The sequence below is a fragment of the Heterocephalus glaber genome, unplaced genomic scaffold (assembly GCF_053883595.1).
Source record: "Heterocephalus glaber isolate CG9 unplaced genomic scaffold, H.glaber_assembly_v1.0 deba00001472, whole genome shotgun sequence".
Taxonomy (NCBI): domain Eukaryota; kingdom Metazoa; phylum Chordata; class Mammalia; order Rodentia; family Bathyergidae; genus Heterocephalus; species Heterocephalus glaber.
In genome coordinates this window covers 18,343,436-18,364,538 of record NW_028258315.1, presented here as the reverse complement: position 1 = coordinate 18,364,538, position 21,103 = coordinate 18,343,436, and the positions used below count along the sequence as shown (strand labels likewise).

General features: G+C 37.0%; 1 long non-coding RNA gene across 2 annotated transcripts in view; it reads right to left on the bottom strand.

The window, feature by feature from the left end:
* Window positions 1–409: 409 nt before the first annotated feature.
* The window catches only part of LOC147826218 (uncharacterized), an 81,484-nt gene continuing 60,790 nt past the window's right edge, over window positions 410–21,103 (bottom strand). The window contains exons 3-4 of one of the 2 annotated variants that reach the window (XR_015439334.1): window positions 9,724–10,428; window positions 410–7,271 (exon numbers count right to left, since the gene is read on the bottom strand). This is a non-coding gene — a long non-coding RNA (uncharacterized LOC147826218). The remainder of the gene's footprint in view (window positions 7,272–9,723; window positions 10,429–21,103) is intronic. The other variant, XR_015439333.1, reaches the window with a different exon arrangement.

The following is a 21,103-nucleotide window of genomic DNA, read 5'->3' as shown; positions in this document are numbered from 1 at the left end:
ACATGGCATCATGTCTGAGAAAAAGAAAAATGTTTCATATGGGAAATATGGCTACACTTACTCTTGGAAAGCCCTAATAGTCATCTCAGGGATAATGAACTATTATTTTCCTTTTCTTTTAAAAAATACCTGCAGAGTGTAAGAAATGCACACTTTGTACCTGACACTCTGATTGCCTGAGATACTTGGCTTTAAAACTAGAGGGAATTTGGGGCTCATTCTCATTTTGCAAATTAGAGATAAGCAGCATAGAAAAATAAGAGGAGTTGTCCATGATCATATAATTTAATAGAAGAAATGAGGCCTGTTCTCCTTCATTACCATGATACATTCATAAATATATATATATATGTAGTTTTGTATGTATATGTATATACATATGTATATGTAGTTAAAAAGCATGCTCTCTTTGAAAAACTTGCTCTTAGGCAGAAGCAGAGGTCAAGAGATTTGAAGTCAAAGTAACAGACAAGTGGCAAAACCATACATATGTATACATGGAAATGAGGAGAGAGAGACAGGACAGGGACAGAGACAGAAAGAGGGAGACACCTGCAGGTAACTCATTATAGACACATGTAGGCTACAAGTGTGTGTTTGTTCAGGACCGCTACAGGTTGAAATACCCCCTAATGGCTGCATTCTCCCCTACATTGTGCCTTCAGCACTAGAGCACTAGAGCAATATCATAAATCAAGCTATGCAGGCCCTCAGTGAAGCTGAAATAGAAGTAGAAACATATTTTCCACCTTGTCTGTAGCAAGGCCTCCCAAGGACCCAAGAGTTGTCTACAATAATGAAGATAATATTGTTTTCTATCTCCACTGAACTGCTCACCTGCTTATGGCTATACTTCTGCAGCATTGATTTGGCAGCTCCGATAAAACAAGAAAGAAGCAAAAACATAAGATGTGCTTGCTTGCTGCTGTTTCTCTCCTATGTCTGGATAGCAGGGGGGAAGTGTGCATGAAGGAAGAGATTACATAGAGAAAGAGATCACTTGTGCTGTTCAGACTGGAGGAATTTATAAATTGCTTATTGTTTCATCCGAACATAAAACCATTCCCTGTTGTGTTTGTTCTGTCTGGCTCTGCATTCCGTAAGATGACCTTCATTTTCATTGTGCAGTGCTGCAGTACTCAGCTGGCTGCTTCAGTAGCCTACGGTATGTTTCCACATCTCCTGCAAGGCAGAAATGTGGAAAGTATGTTCTCACTGGCATATTTCTCAACTCATTCAACTTCTAAATGTCATGATTACCTTTGTCTCTACTTTCAGTTAATGGATGTATACTAATGACATAAGGTTAAATTGGATTTGGGATAGTCCCTGGATACTTTGGTTAGTTCTTCATCAATACCGTATTTGCCAGGTTTCCCATTGCTGGTCACGGTAATCAGACAGCCACACTTAAAGGAGGAGAGGTCGAATTTGACTCATTGTTTCAAGGGGTTCAGTCCATGGTCAACTGGCTTCAAGGCAGAAATATGGCAGAAGGTTAGATGGAGCAAAGCTGCTTAGTTCATGGTGGCAAGGAAGCAGAGCAGGGGAGCAGTGCGAGAAAGGAAGGGGTGAGGGCCCAGACATGTACCCTCAAATCATGACTCCATGGCTCACCCAGACATACCCAGAAGTATGTTGCACCAGTCTCTCTGCACAGATCTCAAAGCCAATCAAGTTGACATTCCAACCTTAACTATCATAGTAGTATTTGTTGTGGTTTATTGTGTTGTCCATTACAAAACCAGGCATTTCTCTCACTTTGTCTCTATCTCTAATTCTGTTTTTCTCTATCTCTCTCTCTGTCTCTGTCTCTCTCACACAGATGTACACAAGCATATATTAAATTAGAAGTTCACAGCATCAGAGCAGATATTATTGTTCCTACTTACCTGGAGGCTCAGAAAGAACACTCAACCAAATTCCCACCACCAGAGTCACAGCATATATTAGAACACTATTCATCCCAGCTCCCTGGATAATTATTAATAGAACTTCATTTCATTCTCATTAGTGAGTTTGGTCAATACATTCTACAGTCACCCTAATTAAGCAGCTCCACTATTGCTCTGTGGCAACACTCGGAATTGGGAGAATGTGTCTTTAGGCCTTCTCGAATCTTTGATCAGCCCACATCTATTTATCTTCTTGGGGACATACTTTTCTACTGTTGTGCCTCTTAGCATCTCTACTCTTTTTTCCTTTTTCTCTCTTAGCTGATTATTAACTAGTGTGAAGTTGTGTTCCTCCTGACATCCCTCATCCACATAGCTGCGAAGGGTTTTCACCCTTTTTGCTCTACAAATCTTTGTCGAGATCCAGACTCCTCTTTCAGAGAATGGTATGAAAGCTTCTGGATATGAAGATGATACTAAAATTATTTCTTGTCCTGGGCTGGGGGTGCAGCTCATTGGTAGAGAATTTGTCTAACATGTGGCTTAGTTTCAATCCTAGCAAAGGAGTAAAGAGGAGGGAAATGGTTAGGATTCTGTGATTTCTCTTTCTCCTTCCTCCTCCACTGCTACTTCTTCTTGTTCTCTCCTCCCCTTTCTCCTCTGCCTCCCCCTTCCTCCCTTATTCCTTTTCATCCGCCTGCCCCCCTCCTCCTTCTTCCTTCTCCAGTGCCTCCTCCTCTTCCTCCTCTCCCTACTCCTCCCCCTCTTCTTCTTTCTCTTTTTCTTCTCCTTCTGTTTCTCCTTCTCCTTCATCTTTGAATTGAACTCAGAACCTTTGCACTAATCTACACTCCCAGCTTTAAATTATTTTTAAATTTTGAGGCAGTGTCTTTCAAAGTAACTAAATTGTCTGGTATTGGTGTAATCTCCCTGCCTGGGCAGCCCAGAGTGCTATGATGTCAGGTGTGTGCCACCATACCTAGCTTACATGATTTCTTTTTGGTGTTCCACAGAACTTTATATATGAAATTGCCTCTAGGGTTTATAAGTATGGTAATTATATACTTTAATCTCTTTCTTTTGGTAAGATGCTTTCTGGAGCATTGTAACTTAGAGCTCAGAAGTAAAAAATGGACTGAGCTGGTGTTAAGGTCGTAAGGAGTGTGGGTGGAATAGTTGAGAACTATTTACAGGGCTAATAATCTTACGCCTCATAGGGGTGGGTCCATTTTCTTTTTCTTACAAATAAAATTCGTCTTAGCTTATTTTCTTTTAAAAATGCATCTTTCTAGTTTTACTTGTTTGGCATTTACAGTACAGGATTGTTTTCACCTAACAATGCACCTACACAATAAATCCTCTTTAAACAACAAAACCAACAAAACAATGTATATAAATGATTTTTAATTGTGGTAGAAACACAAAATATAAATGTACTGTCTCAACCACTTGAAGTGTATGGGTCAGCATATGAACTTGATACTTGATTTTATCCCTTTCCTAGGGTATTATGAAGCTGAGGAGCAAGAGTAGTGCTTTGTTACCATACTCTCAGCCTAACCATATGCCTAGAATCAAATCATCATTGGAGATTGAATAAATGGAATTACCCATGGTTCCCAGGTGCATTTCCTTGTTTCCTCACTTCCTATAACTTTGTGACTGTTGACTCTTTTCCAGGATTTTTGGCCATTTACTTTGTTTCTCTTCTACCAGTTCTGAGAGTTCTTGTGCTCCTTACTGTACTGAGCCTTCTGTGTTACTGCATTTTCTAGCATTTATATTGTTGGCATCTCTTTCTTCCTAGCCTGGAATCCATGTGTACTCTGACTTTGCAGAAGTTCCAACTGTTTTTTAATGCCCAGAGTGTACTCAGGACAAGTACTGTTTACCTGTTTGGCTTACTTTGATCTGTAAAACTCTCATCACTGCTGGTCTGTTTGTAAGATCTGATTTTTAGAAGAAATGGATTTGAGCCCAAATTTTGTATTCATTTGGCTTCATGGTCAGCAATTTAGTCTCTCTGGGCTCACATTCCACATCTGTGAAAAACAGGTAATATTAATATTCCCCCCTCGGAAATGAGAGAGACAACAAATACAGAACTTTACAAATCTACACTAAGCTGCTTCTGCCACATCTTAAATTAGTAGGATATCCTTGGATCACACCAGCCAAAAGGACATTTTTAAACATAGAAAATCCTCCTCAAAGCATAATAAGAGTCTCTCAAAGCAAGGAGTAAAACGTTAGGTTTTGGCATAGCACCTTGGAAAGATAGCCAAGTCTAGACTAGATCGTCATTGGATCAGCTAGAAGCACTGTATTATAGTTTTCTAAATTTAGGGAAGTGAGATACATCACACTAAAGGTTGAATGTTCTATAAATGTCGGTTAATGTTTGGAAATTATTTTAAAATAGTTTCTTAGAATTTTAGCCAATTTTGGATAATTTTTGCCTAAAAATATATTTGTTAGAACGTATAATGGGTGCAAAAATTACAAACTGAGAACTGTCTCAACCATTACTATTGGACAGGAATTGCCTTTAGGATAGACAGGACATGAGAATTAAAGAAAAGGCCAGACACATCTTCCCATGTAGACCTCCTTAACTTGGTTATCTAGCAATCATGCATATCTGGGGTATTAAAATTTCAGATGAACTGGCCTGAGAGAATTCTGTCATTTGAGATATAAAAAAAAATTCCAAATTTTATTGACTTCATGTACAAAATATTCTAATCATGTTTCTGTTTTGTAAAAATCACACATTTTATAAGCTCATATCATTGCTATTTTCTCTGAAAGGAAAACACATATTTTAATAATATCCTTTTTTACTTTGGAGGACTATCTCAGAAATTTTGGTCAAGGAAGTTGCTTACAGAAAATATTAAATAAATGAAAAAGTGTAACACTACCAAGTATAATAAGATGTTACATTTACACTAATTTAAAGAGTTTGAACTTTTCTCTAACTTGGCTTATTTTTAAAAGTACTTTTGTCTGTTATGCTTTAGTTGAAAAAAGATTTGAAGTGCACTCTAAGTTAAAGTTGTTTAAAAGGTTTTGAAATTTGAGGATTGATAGCAGTTGTGTTATAAATCTCTTCGGGTACAGACATGAGTAATAACTTTTGCTCTGCAGCACTATTTTATAAATCCAAATCTTCCCTCACAGTAATAGTGTGTTGCTTCAAGCTGGACTAATGATAGTTGAAAAATTTCAAAGAGCTTGTGTCAGGCTTGGATCATACTCCATGGAAGGCCTGTGGATTTCTGCAAACCCTATGCTCTTTTCAAAATGACCGAAGGGAGTTATAGAATCAACAAGATGTCTTGGTCCTTGCAGCTTTGAGGACAGTTCAGTATTTGTTTTAACATAGATTTCTGCTAATTTCCATCATAGTCATATCTTTTCAGCAGTAAACCAGATATACATGATTGATAAATAAGAAATAATTTATGGAGTTCCATTCTAGAAGATATAATGCTACAGTCAAGGGTAGACAAGCTTTTCCTTCTAATGGCAGACTGTAAATATTTCTGGTTCTTTTGTACTTACTCACTTCTGCTGTAATTGTGTGAAAGTAGCCATAGATGATACACAAATAAATAATCACAACTGTGTTCCAATAAAACGTTATGAAAACAGACAGCAGAGTTAGATTTGTCCCATGGGCTATAATTTACTCACACGTGTTCTAAGCAATATCTTTGTGATTACTTCAAAATATTTCTGCCTACTTTTCTCCATAGATGCAGAAGATGCAGTTCAACATAGGAGATCACAGAGGAGTCAGTCATCATTGAGTCTCAAGATAAGAACCCAGACTTATTGCTGCAACTGAAAGTGCTGCTTTGGGATGAAGTAAATGATTTTCTTTCTAATCCTACAGGGTATGTTCAGAGTAAACAAACAGCTGAGATACAATAATGTGACCCTCTCCTTGGATGAGTCTCAAAGCCCATCCTCTGACTCCAATTACTGAAGAGTTGACTATGGATAGATTGTTTATGAACTAAACAGAGACTGGAGTCAAAATCCAGAAAAAATGCAGCCAGATGCTGGGATCTGAAGCATTTCAGTGCTACGTAACTGATGATTTACCCTGTTAGCATCATCTCCTTTTGCTGGGGCTTAAATTTAATAATTTCTCTTTTTGCTTCTACATCTAAAGAAAGGAAAGAAATCTAGGAGACCTACAACAAATGCATAGAGATCACCTTTGGAGAAGAAAGCGCGAAGGGAAACAATTTTTTTTTTAAGTGATGAGCATGTAGGCAATTTGAATTTTATTATTTTCAGTGCAACCTTAGCTCCAGGCAAAATTTCTAAGCAGTTATAATTATGTTCAACACCAACGTTTTCACATCCTTTCACCCTGTCTCATCACTTCCAGCACCCAGGGCATTAATGCTATGTGTGAGGCCCTAAGAGCTTATCCCTGCCTTGGATCAGTTTTGCCATCTCTTTCCTCTTTTACCTCCTCAGCAATTTCAGATAATTTTGGGTAACTTCTAAGAGGAAGGGAAATTTGTTTAATGTTATACTAATGTGGGAATTAGTTTGCTAATGTAGGACTGATGTGTCCCTTTACAATCCAAATTTACCTGTAACTTATAATATTCAGGAAGTGGAGGGAGGTAATTTCAAGCAGAGAGGAATTCCATGGTATCTCATAAATGACACCAAATAAGTCAGTCACCTGCTCCAAACATTGTTTATAAAAAATACAAATCATAACACTATTATAGTCCAAGAGTCACCTGACATTGGATCATAAAGTGTTCTAGATTTGAAGGTCACCCTTTCACTTTAACATTCAAATATAGTGACCCCAGGCTCCGCTTCCATCCTGGCTTGAGCTGATATAACAAATATAAACAAACATGTATTTCTCACAGTTCTTGGGGCTGGAATCTAAAATCAGTTTTCCAGAGTAGCTTGATTTTCAGTGAGGTTGTCTTCCTGGTTTACAAACTGCTGCTTGCTTCCTATGTTCTCTTGAGAGAGATGATCTCTCTCCTTTCTCTTATAAGAACATTAATCTCAGTCCTTTCCTACAAAGCCCCCCTCTCCTGATAACATCCACATTGGGGAACAGAGTTTCAATAGATGAGGGAGCCCCCCAACATTCAGTCCATAACAACCCTGTATCAAATTTCAAAAATGCCCATTGCCTGTTATCCCTGTGGATGTGGGGATTGATGTCTCCTGATTGGACTGCAGAGTATGTTTCTTCTTCACCATCACCCTCAGTGGCTGGAGATTCTTCCTCTCTTACTGGCTGATTCTCCTTGGTGGGTACCACTCTTTCTTCTCTATACATCCGTGAATAACTACAGCCATGGTGCTTTGATTGGCAGTTTTCTAAAGGATTGAAATAATGGTAGATAATTACCAATAAAACACTATGTGGACATCAATTTAAATTTAATATTAAACATGACAGTCACAAACAGTTATTTGCTATTATGAAAATAATATATTAGTTTCCTGTCTCCTTCAGGCCATTCCCTTGGTGCAAGGCCCTTCTTTCTACCTAGCTCATCTTCACATATAACATTTATTTTATCTTCAGGCTCCTCATCCTCTCTTCCTATAATATCTCTTCACCTTTTACACAGAGCAGTTATGTTCTTTGTTTTTTAAAACTCTTCTAAAGGTGGGGAGGGCCCTTTCTGCTCATGCTTGCATGAAAAAAATCACTGAAGTAATTTTTAAAATATAGGACCGTCTCCTAAATATGTATTATGCCATCAGCCTACAACAAAAAGCATTTGCAATCAAGCCTTGTGTTTTATAGCAACATTTCCCTTTCTTTGCTATATTTAATTACTGATTGTCTATTAATCTTTTTAATTCATATTTTAATTATAAATTGATGAAGTAAAGTTATAATGGCTAATAATCTTCACATTGCAAATTTATTTGGTTTTTTTCCCCCATACTACTTATTTCTTGGAATCTCTAGCATATCTAATTGTTTGTTACTTTCTTTTTCTTGAAGTTCTTTCTTATTTTGGCTTCCCTGACATTGTCCTTGCTTAGTTCTCTCAACCCATTGAGTACTTCTTTTCTATGTAATTCCTTGGCTCTTTTCCTTTGTGCTATTCTTGGTAGAAAATCCCAAGGTTTGTAGGTTAAAATATGAGCCACATTCTGGGAGAGTTGTGGAAACATCTGACAGGAGGGGGAGCAGGTCCCAGAAGACAACAGCTGAAATTATTAAGTTTATTCATTCATCTCTCACCTCTCCCACAGGAGTTTAAAATATACAACTAAACTGATTTTTAAAAATATTTGTTTTTCTTTCTAATTTTAATAATTACTTCTATTATCAAAACTTTCCACTCGGTACTTCCTCTTAATTGTCGGTTTGCTAGTGGTAGGTATAATCCATTCAGTCATTCAAGTTGAAAATGTTGTCATCACTGTAGACATCTTTGGTCTTCCTTGTCCCTAATCTGTAGATGATGGATAGGTCCTCACCATATTTTCATTCCCAGTATCTCTCACTTCTAGTTTTAGGCTAGTCCTGTATTGCCTTTGAGTTTTCTAGTTACTCATGGAGACAAAAAGTTTCTCTTTTCTCAATAGTGAATGAATGGACTGGATCCTTGAAACTCAGTGACCATAGCATAGTTTCACCATAGAATTTCAGTACCACATATGCACTCTATTACTATGGATGTAATTAGATCTATAATGGTTTTTAATGGGATATAGGAAAAGTTATCTGAATTCTCCCCAGTAATGAGCAGGCTTAGAGTTGTATCCCAACTCTAGGAAGCTGCATTTAATGTGAAATTGGACAGGGGTGACTCTCAACTGCCAGCTATGGAACAAATTGAAAACAAATATGGGATTTGGCTGTGTACAAGGTATGGAACCACTTAAATTTGTAAGGGCAGGACAAAAGAACCAGATCCTAAGCAAGTAAAGTTATACAAGACAGTAAATAGTCTTGAAGATGGTCTTGGAATTCATGAGTTCATGGGCAGGGGGGAGGAGGATTTCCTATAAAATAAATATCTCACTTCTGTGTGGGACAAAGGCAATATGTTTAAGGATATTGAACATATCTAGATGGAAATTAATGCTTTTTGATTACAGTATATAAACTTAAAAATAATTGAGGAAGGCAATGAGAACTTAGAAATTAAAAGGATGCTTTCATATTTACTCCTTACGTATTTACTCCATAACAGCATCTTCAGCATAATTAAGACCTCATTGTATTTGTTAATTAATCAGAATTGTCACAATGAGTTACGATTAAATTTTGAAACCAATTATTTGTGATGTGACATTCTTTAAGTTACTAATGGATGTATTCAGTTGGAAAAGTGATTTTCTTTGCCATATTTAAATTTTCTCTGTCTTAATGAAGTTCATAATGTTAAAAAAGAAACTTAACTGTAGATTAGCAGCTGTGGTAAAATTTAAAGTAATGAAGTTAAAACAATAAAAATGTGAGATATAAATTCACTCAATTGCAAAAAAAAAAATTCTCCAAAAACTGTATGAATTCAAAGTCTGTAAAATTAATTAGAAACCCTGTATGATGAGTTATAAGAACATGCAGAGGATTTAAGGGGGCCAATTTGGGAACCCACTCCATGTGGAACAGGGCCTCAGCAGGAGGATTCGGTGATAGCCTGCTTCTCTAAGGCTCCCAGAGGCCCATGTGTATGATGTTTGGTTCCAAGGAGCAGGAATGGAAGTCACTTTAAAGAAAGAAAAGGTGGGCTGTTGTAAGAACACAGTAGGATGAAACCAAAATCAGAAATATAGATATATAACAGTTTGAGGGTCTCACCTTCTCATGATCTTTTCAGTGATATGTTTATTCTGCTGGTAGTTAATGAACACTTACTTACACCATTCACTGTTCCAGTCAATGCAGATGCAACAGGAAGTAAGACAATCAAGGCCTCTTCCTTCAAGTAATTTATTCTGCTTGGAGAAGGTAGACAAAAAGTAAAAAAGGAAATAACTTTTCTAAGAGAAAGAACCTAACTAGGAAATAACTAACCCAACTGAAGGGAAGGGAAATACAGTAAAGAAAGGAAACTGGCCAGTGGGGCAGAGCATGATGAGGGGGATCTGAATGTAGACTGGACAGTAAGGGAACAAGTACCGTATAAACCGAGTCCTGGATAATGAGGAGCCAACTGTGCAGGGATGTTTATTCCAGTTAGAACAGAAAACAGAATAATAAAGATCCACAGTTGTTTCAAGACAGGAAAAGTGACAACAATCACAATGAAATTAGGAAAAAAGATGACTGCATCACAGAAGACAAGGAAGAGAGTTGGTGGGGAAGAGATGTCGGAGATAAACAGATGCTAGGAGTATCAGAGCTTTTGAGCAAAGAAAAACATGTTAGTCATTCCCATTGCTGAGACAAAATACTTACACCAGCAAATTAAAGAGGGGAGGTTTATTTGTGCTCTCAGTTTGGTACATGGTTGGCTGGGTCCAAGGCAGAAACATCATGGTGGAAGAGCATGGTGGAAGAAAGCTGTTCAACCCATGGAATCAAGGAAGCAGAAAGAAAGAATATACAAGAATATACTCTTCCAGGTCACACACTGAGTGATCCACCTCCACCCCATCCCTTGGCAGCACATTCAGCTATGAACTCATCAATGCATTAATCCACTACTGAGTAGAGCATTCCTGTGATTCAGTCCATTTCCTAAAGTCCTACCTCTGAACACATGAGACTTTGGGGGATATTTTAGATCTCAATCATAACAAAAGATATCTGAGTACACAACTAAAAAGCAATGGTAAGCCGTTGAAGGGGTCTAGGGAGAGGAGTGACACTCTAGTGCTTTTTTACATCTTTTTTATGGTTCATAGGGTCATTCTGGTGGCAGTTCTGCTCCTCATTGCTCACCTTCCTTGTTTTCCTTCTTTATTCAGAATGTTCATATTCACTCCTCAGAATTCTAGAGAAGCCTAAGGAATTGACTGTCTAATTACTTTTACTTGGTCTACCTCTTTTGCTGCTGGATGAACCACAGATGGGCTATCTATCCTTCAATCAACCACCAATTTTGTGTATAACCAAGTGCTTATGAATATACAGAGGAAAATGTAGTTTCTTTCATAAGCAAGGAGCTCAGCATAAGGACAAACCTATTAGAGAGGGTGGAGGCAGAAACCAGAGATCCATGTGTCCAACTGTTGCTGCTTCTGTATGCTTGAAATTAAACATCAAACAGAAAGCAATTGAAGTTAAAAAAATATATATTATGAAAGTGTGAAATTATAGTGTCATTATATATTCTGTAATCTAATTAAGATGATATGTTCTATAAGAGACAGCTATACATAAAATTATTTTTATTTGATATAATATACTATTTAACTATATAGTATTATTTCATTTCACAGTCGATAGAATACATTTTTCTTAGAAGCTGGGGGTGATGAGTAATGTTAAAGTACACTCAGTTTTGTTGGCCCCGGAGGCCTGTCTGGCAGTATGGCTGGAAGAGATTAGCACATGGTTTGTAGGCCTTGATGGAGATGTCTTTGTGCAGCTTTCTGGCAGATCTGCAGATAATCTGCCCATATACATCTGGTATATTGCTGTGAAGTGTTGCACTCAAAGCTTCTAAAAACACCCGTTACTTGTTACTCTCCATGCTGAGAAGCAAATAGTTTAAATTTTATCTTGCTCACACATTTTTTGTGTATCTTGGAGATACTGGGCCAGTCTAACACAGTTACAGGGAAATCTAACACTTGCGGAATAAAAAGACTTCCCTAAGTTACCGAGCTAGATAGTGGCATAGCCCAGTACAGAGGATGGGCCCTTCATTTTCCAATTCACTGATTTTTTGCATCATGTCTGGAGAGGGGGAGAAAATGAGGGAAAAAAGTAGTGAAACAAGTGGGGAAACTGAAATTTAGGAACTGAATTTTGTTAGTGGGAAGTAATAAGGCTAACTAAAGGAAGAATAGCTCAATAGGGGCGGGGAATAGAGAGGCAGACAAAGGGATAGAAAGTGGAAAAAGTGAGTGTAGTCAAAGGGAAATAAATCATAGGGAAAGTAGGTGATATGACCCATACAACAGTTGGCATTCAGTGAAATCCTTTTTAGTCTCAGGAGAATTTTTCATATGGCAACAATTTGGCCAGGCTGCTTTCTTTGAAGCTCTTTTGTCATGAAACTAGAAATGTGCTATAGTTTGAATCTAGAATCTTTTCTAAAGGCTCATATGTTAAAGGCTCTGTACCCTGGTCATGGTTTTGGGAGGTGGTAGAAAGTTTAAGAAGTGACATCTAGTGGGAGGTTTTAGGTCTTCGGGGACATGTCCTTAATGGCTACAGTGAGATCCTAGCCTTTTTTCTTCCTCTCTTTCATTTCTCAGCTATGAATTGAGCTACTTTGCTCTACCCCGTGCCATAGCTGCCACCACAGGCTCAAAAGCAATGGAGCTAATGGACCATGGAGTGAAGCCTCCAAGACCACAAGACAAAGTGAATCTTTTCTCCTTATAAGCTGATTATCTCCAGTGTCTGTATGGTGATGGAAAGCTTTCGTGGATCTTGTTGGCTGTGGTATCATATCTGACTTAAAAGGTATGAATATAACATCGTTTTCAAATGCTTGATGGTTTCCCAAAGATAGTGGTTCAGAATGAACAAACTTATTCACCTAGTGTTACATCACTGAGCCAGAACCTGTGCAGACCCTGTGGGATGATCAGTGGTTAGTATATCCTTCAAGTTCCTCTTCTTTCTTTTCTACTATTCTTACATGTTTCTTCCTACAGGAATTCACATTGGAGATAAAAGAATAATTCTTAGGGGCCAGGGATTTAGCTCAGTGGTTCTGCCACCTGCCTAGCAAGCGCAAGGTCCCGAGTTCGATCCCTGGTACCAAAAAAAAAAAAAAAAAAAGAATAATTCTTAGAGTGCTTACTCTGCAAAAAACTAATCTATTGTTTTGTAGACAAGATAGACTATTCTAGGTAAGTAAGGGTCAGCAATTTTTTCTGTAAAAGGCCACATAATAAATACTTTGGGCTTTATGAGCCATGCTTACAATTGTGGGTCACAATACCATTGTAAATATTCAACTTTGCCTATCTTGCAAAAAGGTACAAAAGTTTACAGTACAGAAATGGGCGGGTTCACTATGCCCTCAATTTTTTTTTTAAAGCAAGCCATATCCATTAAAAAATATGAAGCAGAGGAACAGAAAAAGCTGAAGGAAAGTGAGGAATGTTGTTAAGCGGACCAATAATGCAATATGAAATCATACAGAAAAAGCAGGAGAAAAATAGATAGATAACTTGTTTGAAGAAATAATGACCAAAAATTTACCAAATTTGAAGAAGGAAATGAGTTACAAATTTGAGGGGCTCATTCAAGTCAGTCTGGAAAAACCCAGATACCCACACCAATACATATTAAAATCAAACTCAAATTGTACAAAGAATCTTGAGAGCAGTAAGCAAATTGTGTCTGGTCAGGTACAGAATACTCTTGAGAGATTGTCAATGAGTTTATCAGCAGGCACTTCACAGATCATAAAAAGGTAGGATGGCATAGCTAGATATACATAAACTACTAAAAGAAAGAATAATTTCAACCCCAAATTTCATATAATGAAAAATTGTCCTTCAAAAATGAAAAATAAAAAGAAGATACTAATTTTAAAATGGAGTTAAGCAGAACCTTCAGAGATGGTGTATTCCATTCTTATGAACCTGAAGTAATATGAAAGTGACACATTTCTTATTTCTGACATTTTATTGTTACTTTCAATTGCCTCCAGAAGTTGCAGAAGTGTTACTATAACAACACTTACGTAGGTGATTAAAAATAACACATATATTTCAGTGTGTGTGTGTCTGTGTGAGATACACGGTACTTATTTGCCCAGTGGTAACACACAAATAAGTATTAACATATAACTTCTCACTCTAGATTTTCCCTGGCTATGAGGTAAAAACAGATGCCTGAAAATTTAGAAGGAAAAAAAGCTTTTGATTTGGTAACTTGAAAATCTGCAAAGAAACCAATGTTCTCTAACTTTTCCCAAATACAGTTCTTTTTTTAAAGAATTAATACAAATTTATTCAAAAATTTAATCTTAATGGTTAATGCTACAAAATTGTACAAGAATAGCAGTTTATTCTTCATATACTGATCAAAATCCCGGCCCTCTTTTATCCTCAGTATTTTGCAACATGTAATATACTATTCCAAATATTACTCTTCTTTCATCCTCCACAGATATATCGCAAAGGAATTTTACCTTTTTGTAACATATAGGTTACTTGGGATTTGTTTCTTTAACATTTTTTTGGTAAAGTTTGAAGCAAAAATCTACCAACTTATCTTGTTAGATAAGTCAGAGATTCTTATCTTCAAAGAAATGACTCATCTTTGCTCTTGAAAATATCACACTTGGAATTCATCAATTAACATATCGTATGGAATTTATTTAACAATACTTCTTTAGGTGCCAAACTCTTCCCACTTCTCCTTAAAATAAATCTCTTCTTAAATAATCTGGTTAACCCTAGGGCATAGTGCTTCAAAGCATTGTCAGTCTCCTATCTCACTTTTCTAGAAGTGTGAAACCTGTATCTTTAAATTCTGTCTCACATTTCCTCAGTCTCAAACCAATTCTCAGCTCTTAGCCTCCTCCATTTACCTCCCAGCTGTACCTCAGGCCCCTATATCTGCCCTAGAATGACATTCTCTGTTAGATACCAATGACCTACTAATTGTCAACTTGGATGAGTTTTATTTGCTTTTGCTAAATTTTTAACAACATTTTGTAGGGTTGACTAGGACTTCCATCATAAAAACCCCATTCTTTGGCTTTTTTTTTCTTAAATTCATTTATTGGTACATTTTAGGTATACAATACACTTTCATTTATCATTGAGTGCTTGTACCTGTACATGAAATATCTCAGTTCTTATTTATTTCCTGCTATCTGTGTGCCCTTCATCCCCTCCACCCTTCCCTATTTACATAGAATTCATTTCCATTCTTTTTCTTTTCTCATAATTTTTCCTTTCCTTTCTTTCCTTTCCCCTTCCCATCCCACCACCCCTACCCCTTTGGACCTTTTCTTCCTATCTCAAATTATCACCTATTCATTTTAATCATTTAAATCCTTATATACACTTTCAGTTTCTCACACTACAAAAACTGTTCGGTATTTACACATTGTGTCCTATTTATTTCACTTAAGAGTATGGCCTCAATATGCATCCATTTAGGTATAAATGTCTGTAGTTTCTCGCTCTTTATGACTGAGTAGTACTCCATTTTATAAAAAGAAAAGGTCTTCTTTATCCATTTTCCAGGTGATGGACACTTGGGCTGTTTCTAAGCTTATGCTATTACAAACTCTGCCTCTATAAACATGGGTGCACATATATCACTGTGGTATGATTCTTTTAATTCTTTGGGGAAGATACCCAGCAGGGGAATAGCTGGGTCAAAATTGACCTCTAGTCCTAGTTCTTTGAGGTATCTGCATACTGATTTCCACAGTGGTGGCACCAGTCTGCACTCCCACCAACAATGGAGAAGGATTCCTTTCTCCCCAAAACCCCACCAGCATTTGTTATTGGTTGATTTCTTGATAACAGCCATTCTTTCTGGGGTGAGGTGGAATCTCAGTGTTGTTTTCATCTGCATCTCTCTAATGACCAGTGATTTTGAACATTTTTTCATATATTTACTTGCTGCTTTTACTTCTTTGTCTGAGAAATGTCTGTTTATTTCAGATGCCCATTTTTGAATTGGGTCTTTGAATTTGGGGGGTCTGATTTTTTACAGTTCTTTATAAGGTCTAGATAGTAGTCCTTTATCTGAGGTACAGCTGCTAAAATTTTTTTCCCACACTGTAGGTTGTCTCTTAGCTCTGTTGGTGATTTCTCTTGCAGTGCAGAAGCTTTTTAATGAGATGTCAGGTGTTGATTCTTTGTGCTAGTTCCCATGCTACTGAGGTTTTGTTCATAAAGTCTTTTCCTGTGCCAGTGCCTTGAAGACTTGTACCTAACTTATCTTCCAGGAAGTTTAGGGTTTCTGCCTTAATATTTAAATCTTTAATCCACTTCAATCTTAGTTGAGTGCATGGTGATAGGTATGGGTCTAGTTTTAATCTTTGGCAGGTTGAAATCCACTTTTTCCAACATCATTTATTAAATAGGCTATCTTTCCTCCAATGAGGGTGGTTGGCTCCTTTGTAAAAGATGAGGTGGCTGAATATGTATGGAGTTGTTTCTGCATCTTCTAATCTATTCCACTGATCCTTGGGTCTGTTTGCTTGCCAGTACCATGCTGTTTTTTTCACAGTAGCTTTGTAGTATAGTTTCAAGTTGGGGATTGTAATACCCCCAGCCATGTCTCTGTTGCCTAGAATTGCTTTTGCTATTCTAGGTCTCTTCTGGTTCCAAATGAATTTTTGGATTGTTTTCTCTAGTTCTGTGAAATATATTTTTGGAATTTCAATCAACATTGCATTAAATCTATGTAACAGTTTTGGACGTATGGCCATTTTCACTATATTGGTTCTTCCTACCCAAGAGCAAGGGATGTCTTTCCATTTTCTTATATCCTCTTTGATCTCTTTTTTTCAGGGTGCTGCAGTTTTCAGTGTAGAGGTCTTTTGCTTCCTTTGTTAGATTGATTCCTAGATATTTCATTTTTGGGGAAGCTATTGTAAAAGGAATTGTTTCCGTAATTCTCACTCAGTGAATCTGTTATTTGTGTACAAGAAGGCTAACTCTACTGAATCTGTCAATTAAGTCTAGAAGTCTTTTGGTGGAGTTTTTGGGTCTTCTATGCAGTGTATCATATCGTCAGCAAATAATGACAGTTTAGCTTCTTCCTTTCTTATCTTTATTCCTTGTATTTCTTTCTCTTTTCTAATTGCTGTGGCTAATGTTTCCAAAACTATATTGAACAGGAGTGGTGATAGTGGACATCCTTGTCTTGTTCCTGATTTTAGCATGAAAATTTTCAGTTTTTGCCCATTTAGTATAATGTTGGCTGTTGATTTTTCACTGATAGCCTTAATCAGGTTGAGATAAAGACTTTCTATTCTAAATTTCTGTAGGGTTTTTAAAATCATGAATGGGTGTTGGATTTTTATTGAATGCTTTTTCAGCATCTATTGAGATGATCATATGGTTTTTGTCCTTGGGTCTGTTACTACAGTGTATTACATTTATTGATTTACGTATGTTGAGCCATCCTTGCATCCCTGGGATAAATCCAACTTGGTCAGGGTGTATGATCTTCTTGATGACCCTCTGTATTGTGTTTGCCAGTATCTTCTTGAGGATTTTTGCATCTATGTTCATTAGGGAGATTGGCCTATAGTTCTCTTTTTTGGTTGGGTCTTTCCCTGGTTTTGGAATCAAAGTAACACTTGCTTCCAGGAATGAATTTGGAAGTATTGCTTTCCTTTCAATTTCCTTGATGAATATGAAGAGTATTGGTAATAGTTCTTCTTTAAATGTCTTGTAGAATTCAGCAGTGAAGCTTCTCTTTGTTGGTAAATTTTTTATTACATTTTCAATTTCAATCATTGTAATTGGAGTGTTTAGAATTTCTATATCTTCTTCATTTAATTTTGGCAATTCATATATATCTAGGAATCTGTCCAATTCTTCTGTGTCCATTTTATTAGAGTACAGGTTCTCAAAGTAGGTATTGATGATCCTCTGGATTTCTGCTGAGTCTGTTGTGACTTCAACTTTTTCATTCTTAATTGCATGGATTTGAGCCTTTATTTAATTTTTTTGATAAGATTGGCTAAAGGTGCATCTATATTATTTATTCTTTCGAAAAACCAACTCTTTGATTCATTGATTTTTTTGTATCATTCTCTTAGTCTCCACTGCACTGATTACTGCTCTGATCTTTACAATTTCCTCTCTTGTAGGAGCTTTGGTTTGCTATGCTCTTTTTTTTCTAGGAGCTTGAGGTTCTGCATTAGGTTATTTATTTGAGTTCTCTCTGTTTTCCTAACATGGACATTCACTGCTACAAATTTCCCAAGTAGAGTTGCTTTCATTGTGTCTCATAGATTCCTGTATGTTGTAGTGGCATTATCATTTATTTGTAGAAGCTATTTAATTTCTTCTTTAATTTCCTCTGTGACCCCTTGGTTGTTTGTGAGGGTGTTACTCAATTTCCATGTGTTTGTGGGGGTTTTGTGGTTTCTTATGTTATTGATCTCCAATTTTATTGCACTATGATCTGATAATACACAGGGGGTAACTTCAGTTCTTTTACATTTACTCAGACATGTCCTATGAGCTCACATGTGGTCTATTTTGGAGAATGACCCGTGTGTAGCTGAAAAAAATGTGTATTTTGATTTTGTGGGTGGAACACTCTGTAAACATCTATTAAGTCCATTTGTTCAATAGCTTGGTTCAGTTCCAGAATTATGTTGTCAATTTTTTGTCTAGATGATCTGTCTATTTGTGATAGTGGGGTTTTGAGGTCCCCCACTACAATTGTATTAGTGCTTATTTGATTTTTCATGTCCATTAATATTTGTTATGTATAGTTGGGGGCATTCATATTTGGTGCACATATATTTGTAATTGTCATCTCTTCTTCTTGGATTGTTCCCTTCACAAGGATGTAGTGACCATCTTTGTCTCTCTTATTTCGTTTTGGTTTGAAATCTACTTTGTCTGCAAGAAGATTGCTACTCCTGCTTTTTTCCGGGTTCCTGTGGTGTGGAGAACTATTTTCCATCCTTTTACCTTCAGTCTATGAATTTCTTTTTGAATTAGCTGTGTTTCTTCTATACAGCATATTGTTGGATTTTGCTTCTTAATCCATTCTGCCAGTCTATTTCTTTTGATTGGTGAATTGAGGCCATTAACATTGAGAATTACAATTGATAGATACTGACTCATCCTTGTCATGATATGTTACTTTTGTTGGCTCTTTTATTTCTTATTTTCCCCCTTTTCCCTTTAGTTTCTTACCTTCCTTTGTGGCTTCCCTCTGTTGGACCTCTTGGAGTTGTGACCTTCATTGTTTTTTTTATAGGATATTGTTTAGAATTGTTTGGAGTTCTGGTTTGGAGTTTATGAAATTTCTCAGGTGTTCTTTGTCATGGAAGTATCTAATTTCTCCATCGATTTTGAAAGATAATATTGCAGGATACAACAGTCTAGGTTGGAAGTTATTTTCTTTTAGGGCTTGAAATACTTCACTTCAGTCTCTCCTTGACTTGAGGGTTTGTGTTGAGAAGTCTGCTGTTATTTTAATGGGCTTTCCTTTGTAGATAATTTTTTTCTTTTCTCTAACTGCCTGGATGATTTTGGTCTTCTGTTGGGTTTCTGGGATCTTGACTATTATAAGTCTAGGTGTAGATTTTTTTTTTTTTCATTGTGGCTAGTTGGAGTTCTTTATGCCTCACTTATCTGTATGTCCAATTCTCTACCTCTTTTCAACTATTACTTCTGTGAACATTTTTTTTTTTTATGTCAATTGTACTTTCTCCTGTTTTTTAGTGGACTTCTATCAGTCTTATGTTATTCTTCTTTGCATCATCTAGCAGCTGCTGGATTGATTTCTTGTGGTCCCTTACTATTTTTAAGAAATCTGTTTTCATGGTCCTTAACCATGATCCTGTCTTTTATATCTGATATTCTATCTTCAGATTCCCTTAATCAGCTGTGAATACTTTCAATGGAGTTTTTAATCTCCTGAATATCTGTTTGAATCTGTTTCATGGATTCCATTTCTTTCTTATGTTGGACAATCGTGGTTTTCATTTCTTTCTCATGCTGGGGATTCATGACTTCTAGTGTGTTTCTGAGCTCATCTATTTTTTTATCTGCTTCTGTTCTAGAATCTCTAATCATGATTTTCACTCTGCTCAGCATCTCTGTAGGTATCTGGGAGATTATTTCTGCTTTGAAGTTTTCTAGCACCTCATTCATCTGTTTTGTTACTTCCTGTGCTATCAGTTCAGGGTGTCCAGGTGGTTGATTATCAGACTTTTCTACCTCATTTTCTCCAGAATTTACCCTTGGAGAGGTGGATGTCTGAGTTTGTGCCTTGCTTAAATGTCTTCTCATTTTTGTTTTTGGTACTGTCTTTGGTTTAATTCCTAGGTTGATACTTCAAAATTGCTTATTGTAAGTACTTTGTTGCTTGTAATTAGAACTCTTATGGAATGATTGTTTCTCAGAGGTGTCTTCCAGATATAGCTGGTCTTTAGGTTTGAGTCTCTAATGACTCTGAGGTTATCTCATTTTCATTATACCAGGAAAGATCACTGACTAGAGCAATCACAACACCTTAGCCCAAGTGATACAAGCAACAACACCATAGCATCCAGTACTTCTTAGAAAATGACAATTTGTGAAAGTTATTAATCTATCACCTTTACCTGTATGAATTAAATCAAGATCGAGGACCAACCCAACATATGTTTATAGTGAATAAACTCTTCAATATAGCAACTTTATCCTTTGGGACTGGGAGTTAGAAGGAGTTGAGGAGGGAGGCATAGGTAAGTAGAAGGATAGGGGAAGGTTTGCAGTGAGGCCAGGGGACACAGGCGAGAGAAGGAAAAAGAGAAGAAAAGAAAAATAAAGAAGAAGTCTAAATTAGGGCCAGAATGGGAGCGAAAAGGAAGATGAAGAACAATGTGTGAGAGCACGAGAGTGAGTGTGTGAGAGAAAGGAAAGAGAAAAGAAAGAAAAAAAAGAAGAGAAAAATAAAAATTTGAAAAGAGTAGGAAAAAAATTAAAAATAAGAGCAAAAAACCCTCCAATAATAATAATTTTGGAAATAAAAAATAAAAATGAAAATGAAATGGCTCCTTCAGGGTATGTCTCTGCTATCACAATAGACAACATGGGCAGCAGTATGTGGATATGTCAGTGAGTCTCAGCAAGCTAGTCCCAGACCCATGGGATTCAGGCAGATTTCTGGCTGCAAGTCCCAAGTTGAGCTCCCTGTCCTCCAGTAGGGTTGAACTCTGCAGGGTTGTACTGCAGGTTCCAGCTGCCCTTCCCCTGAAGATAGTCCTGGTTCTGATGGGAAGTAATGATCCCTCCAACTTACCCAGTGTGGTGGTCTGGTGTCCTTTGTGTCTTTGTAGTGTGGAACCAGGTAGTGGTACAGCCAAGAGGTCAGAGGTTCGGGGGCGGGGGTGTATCCCCCT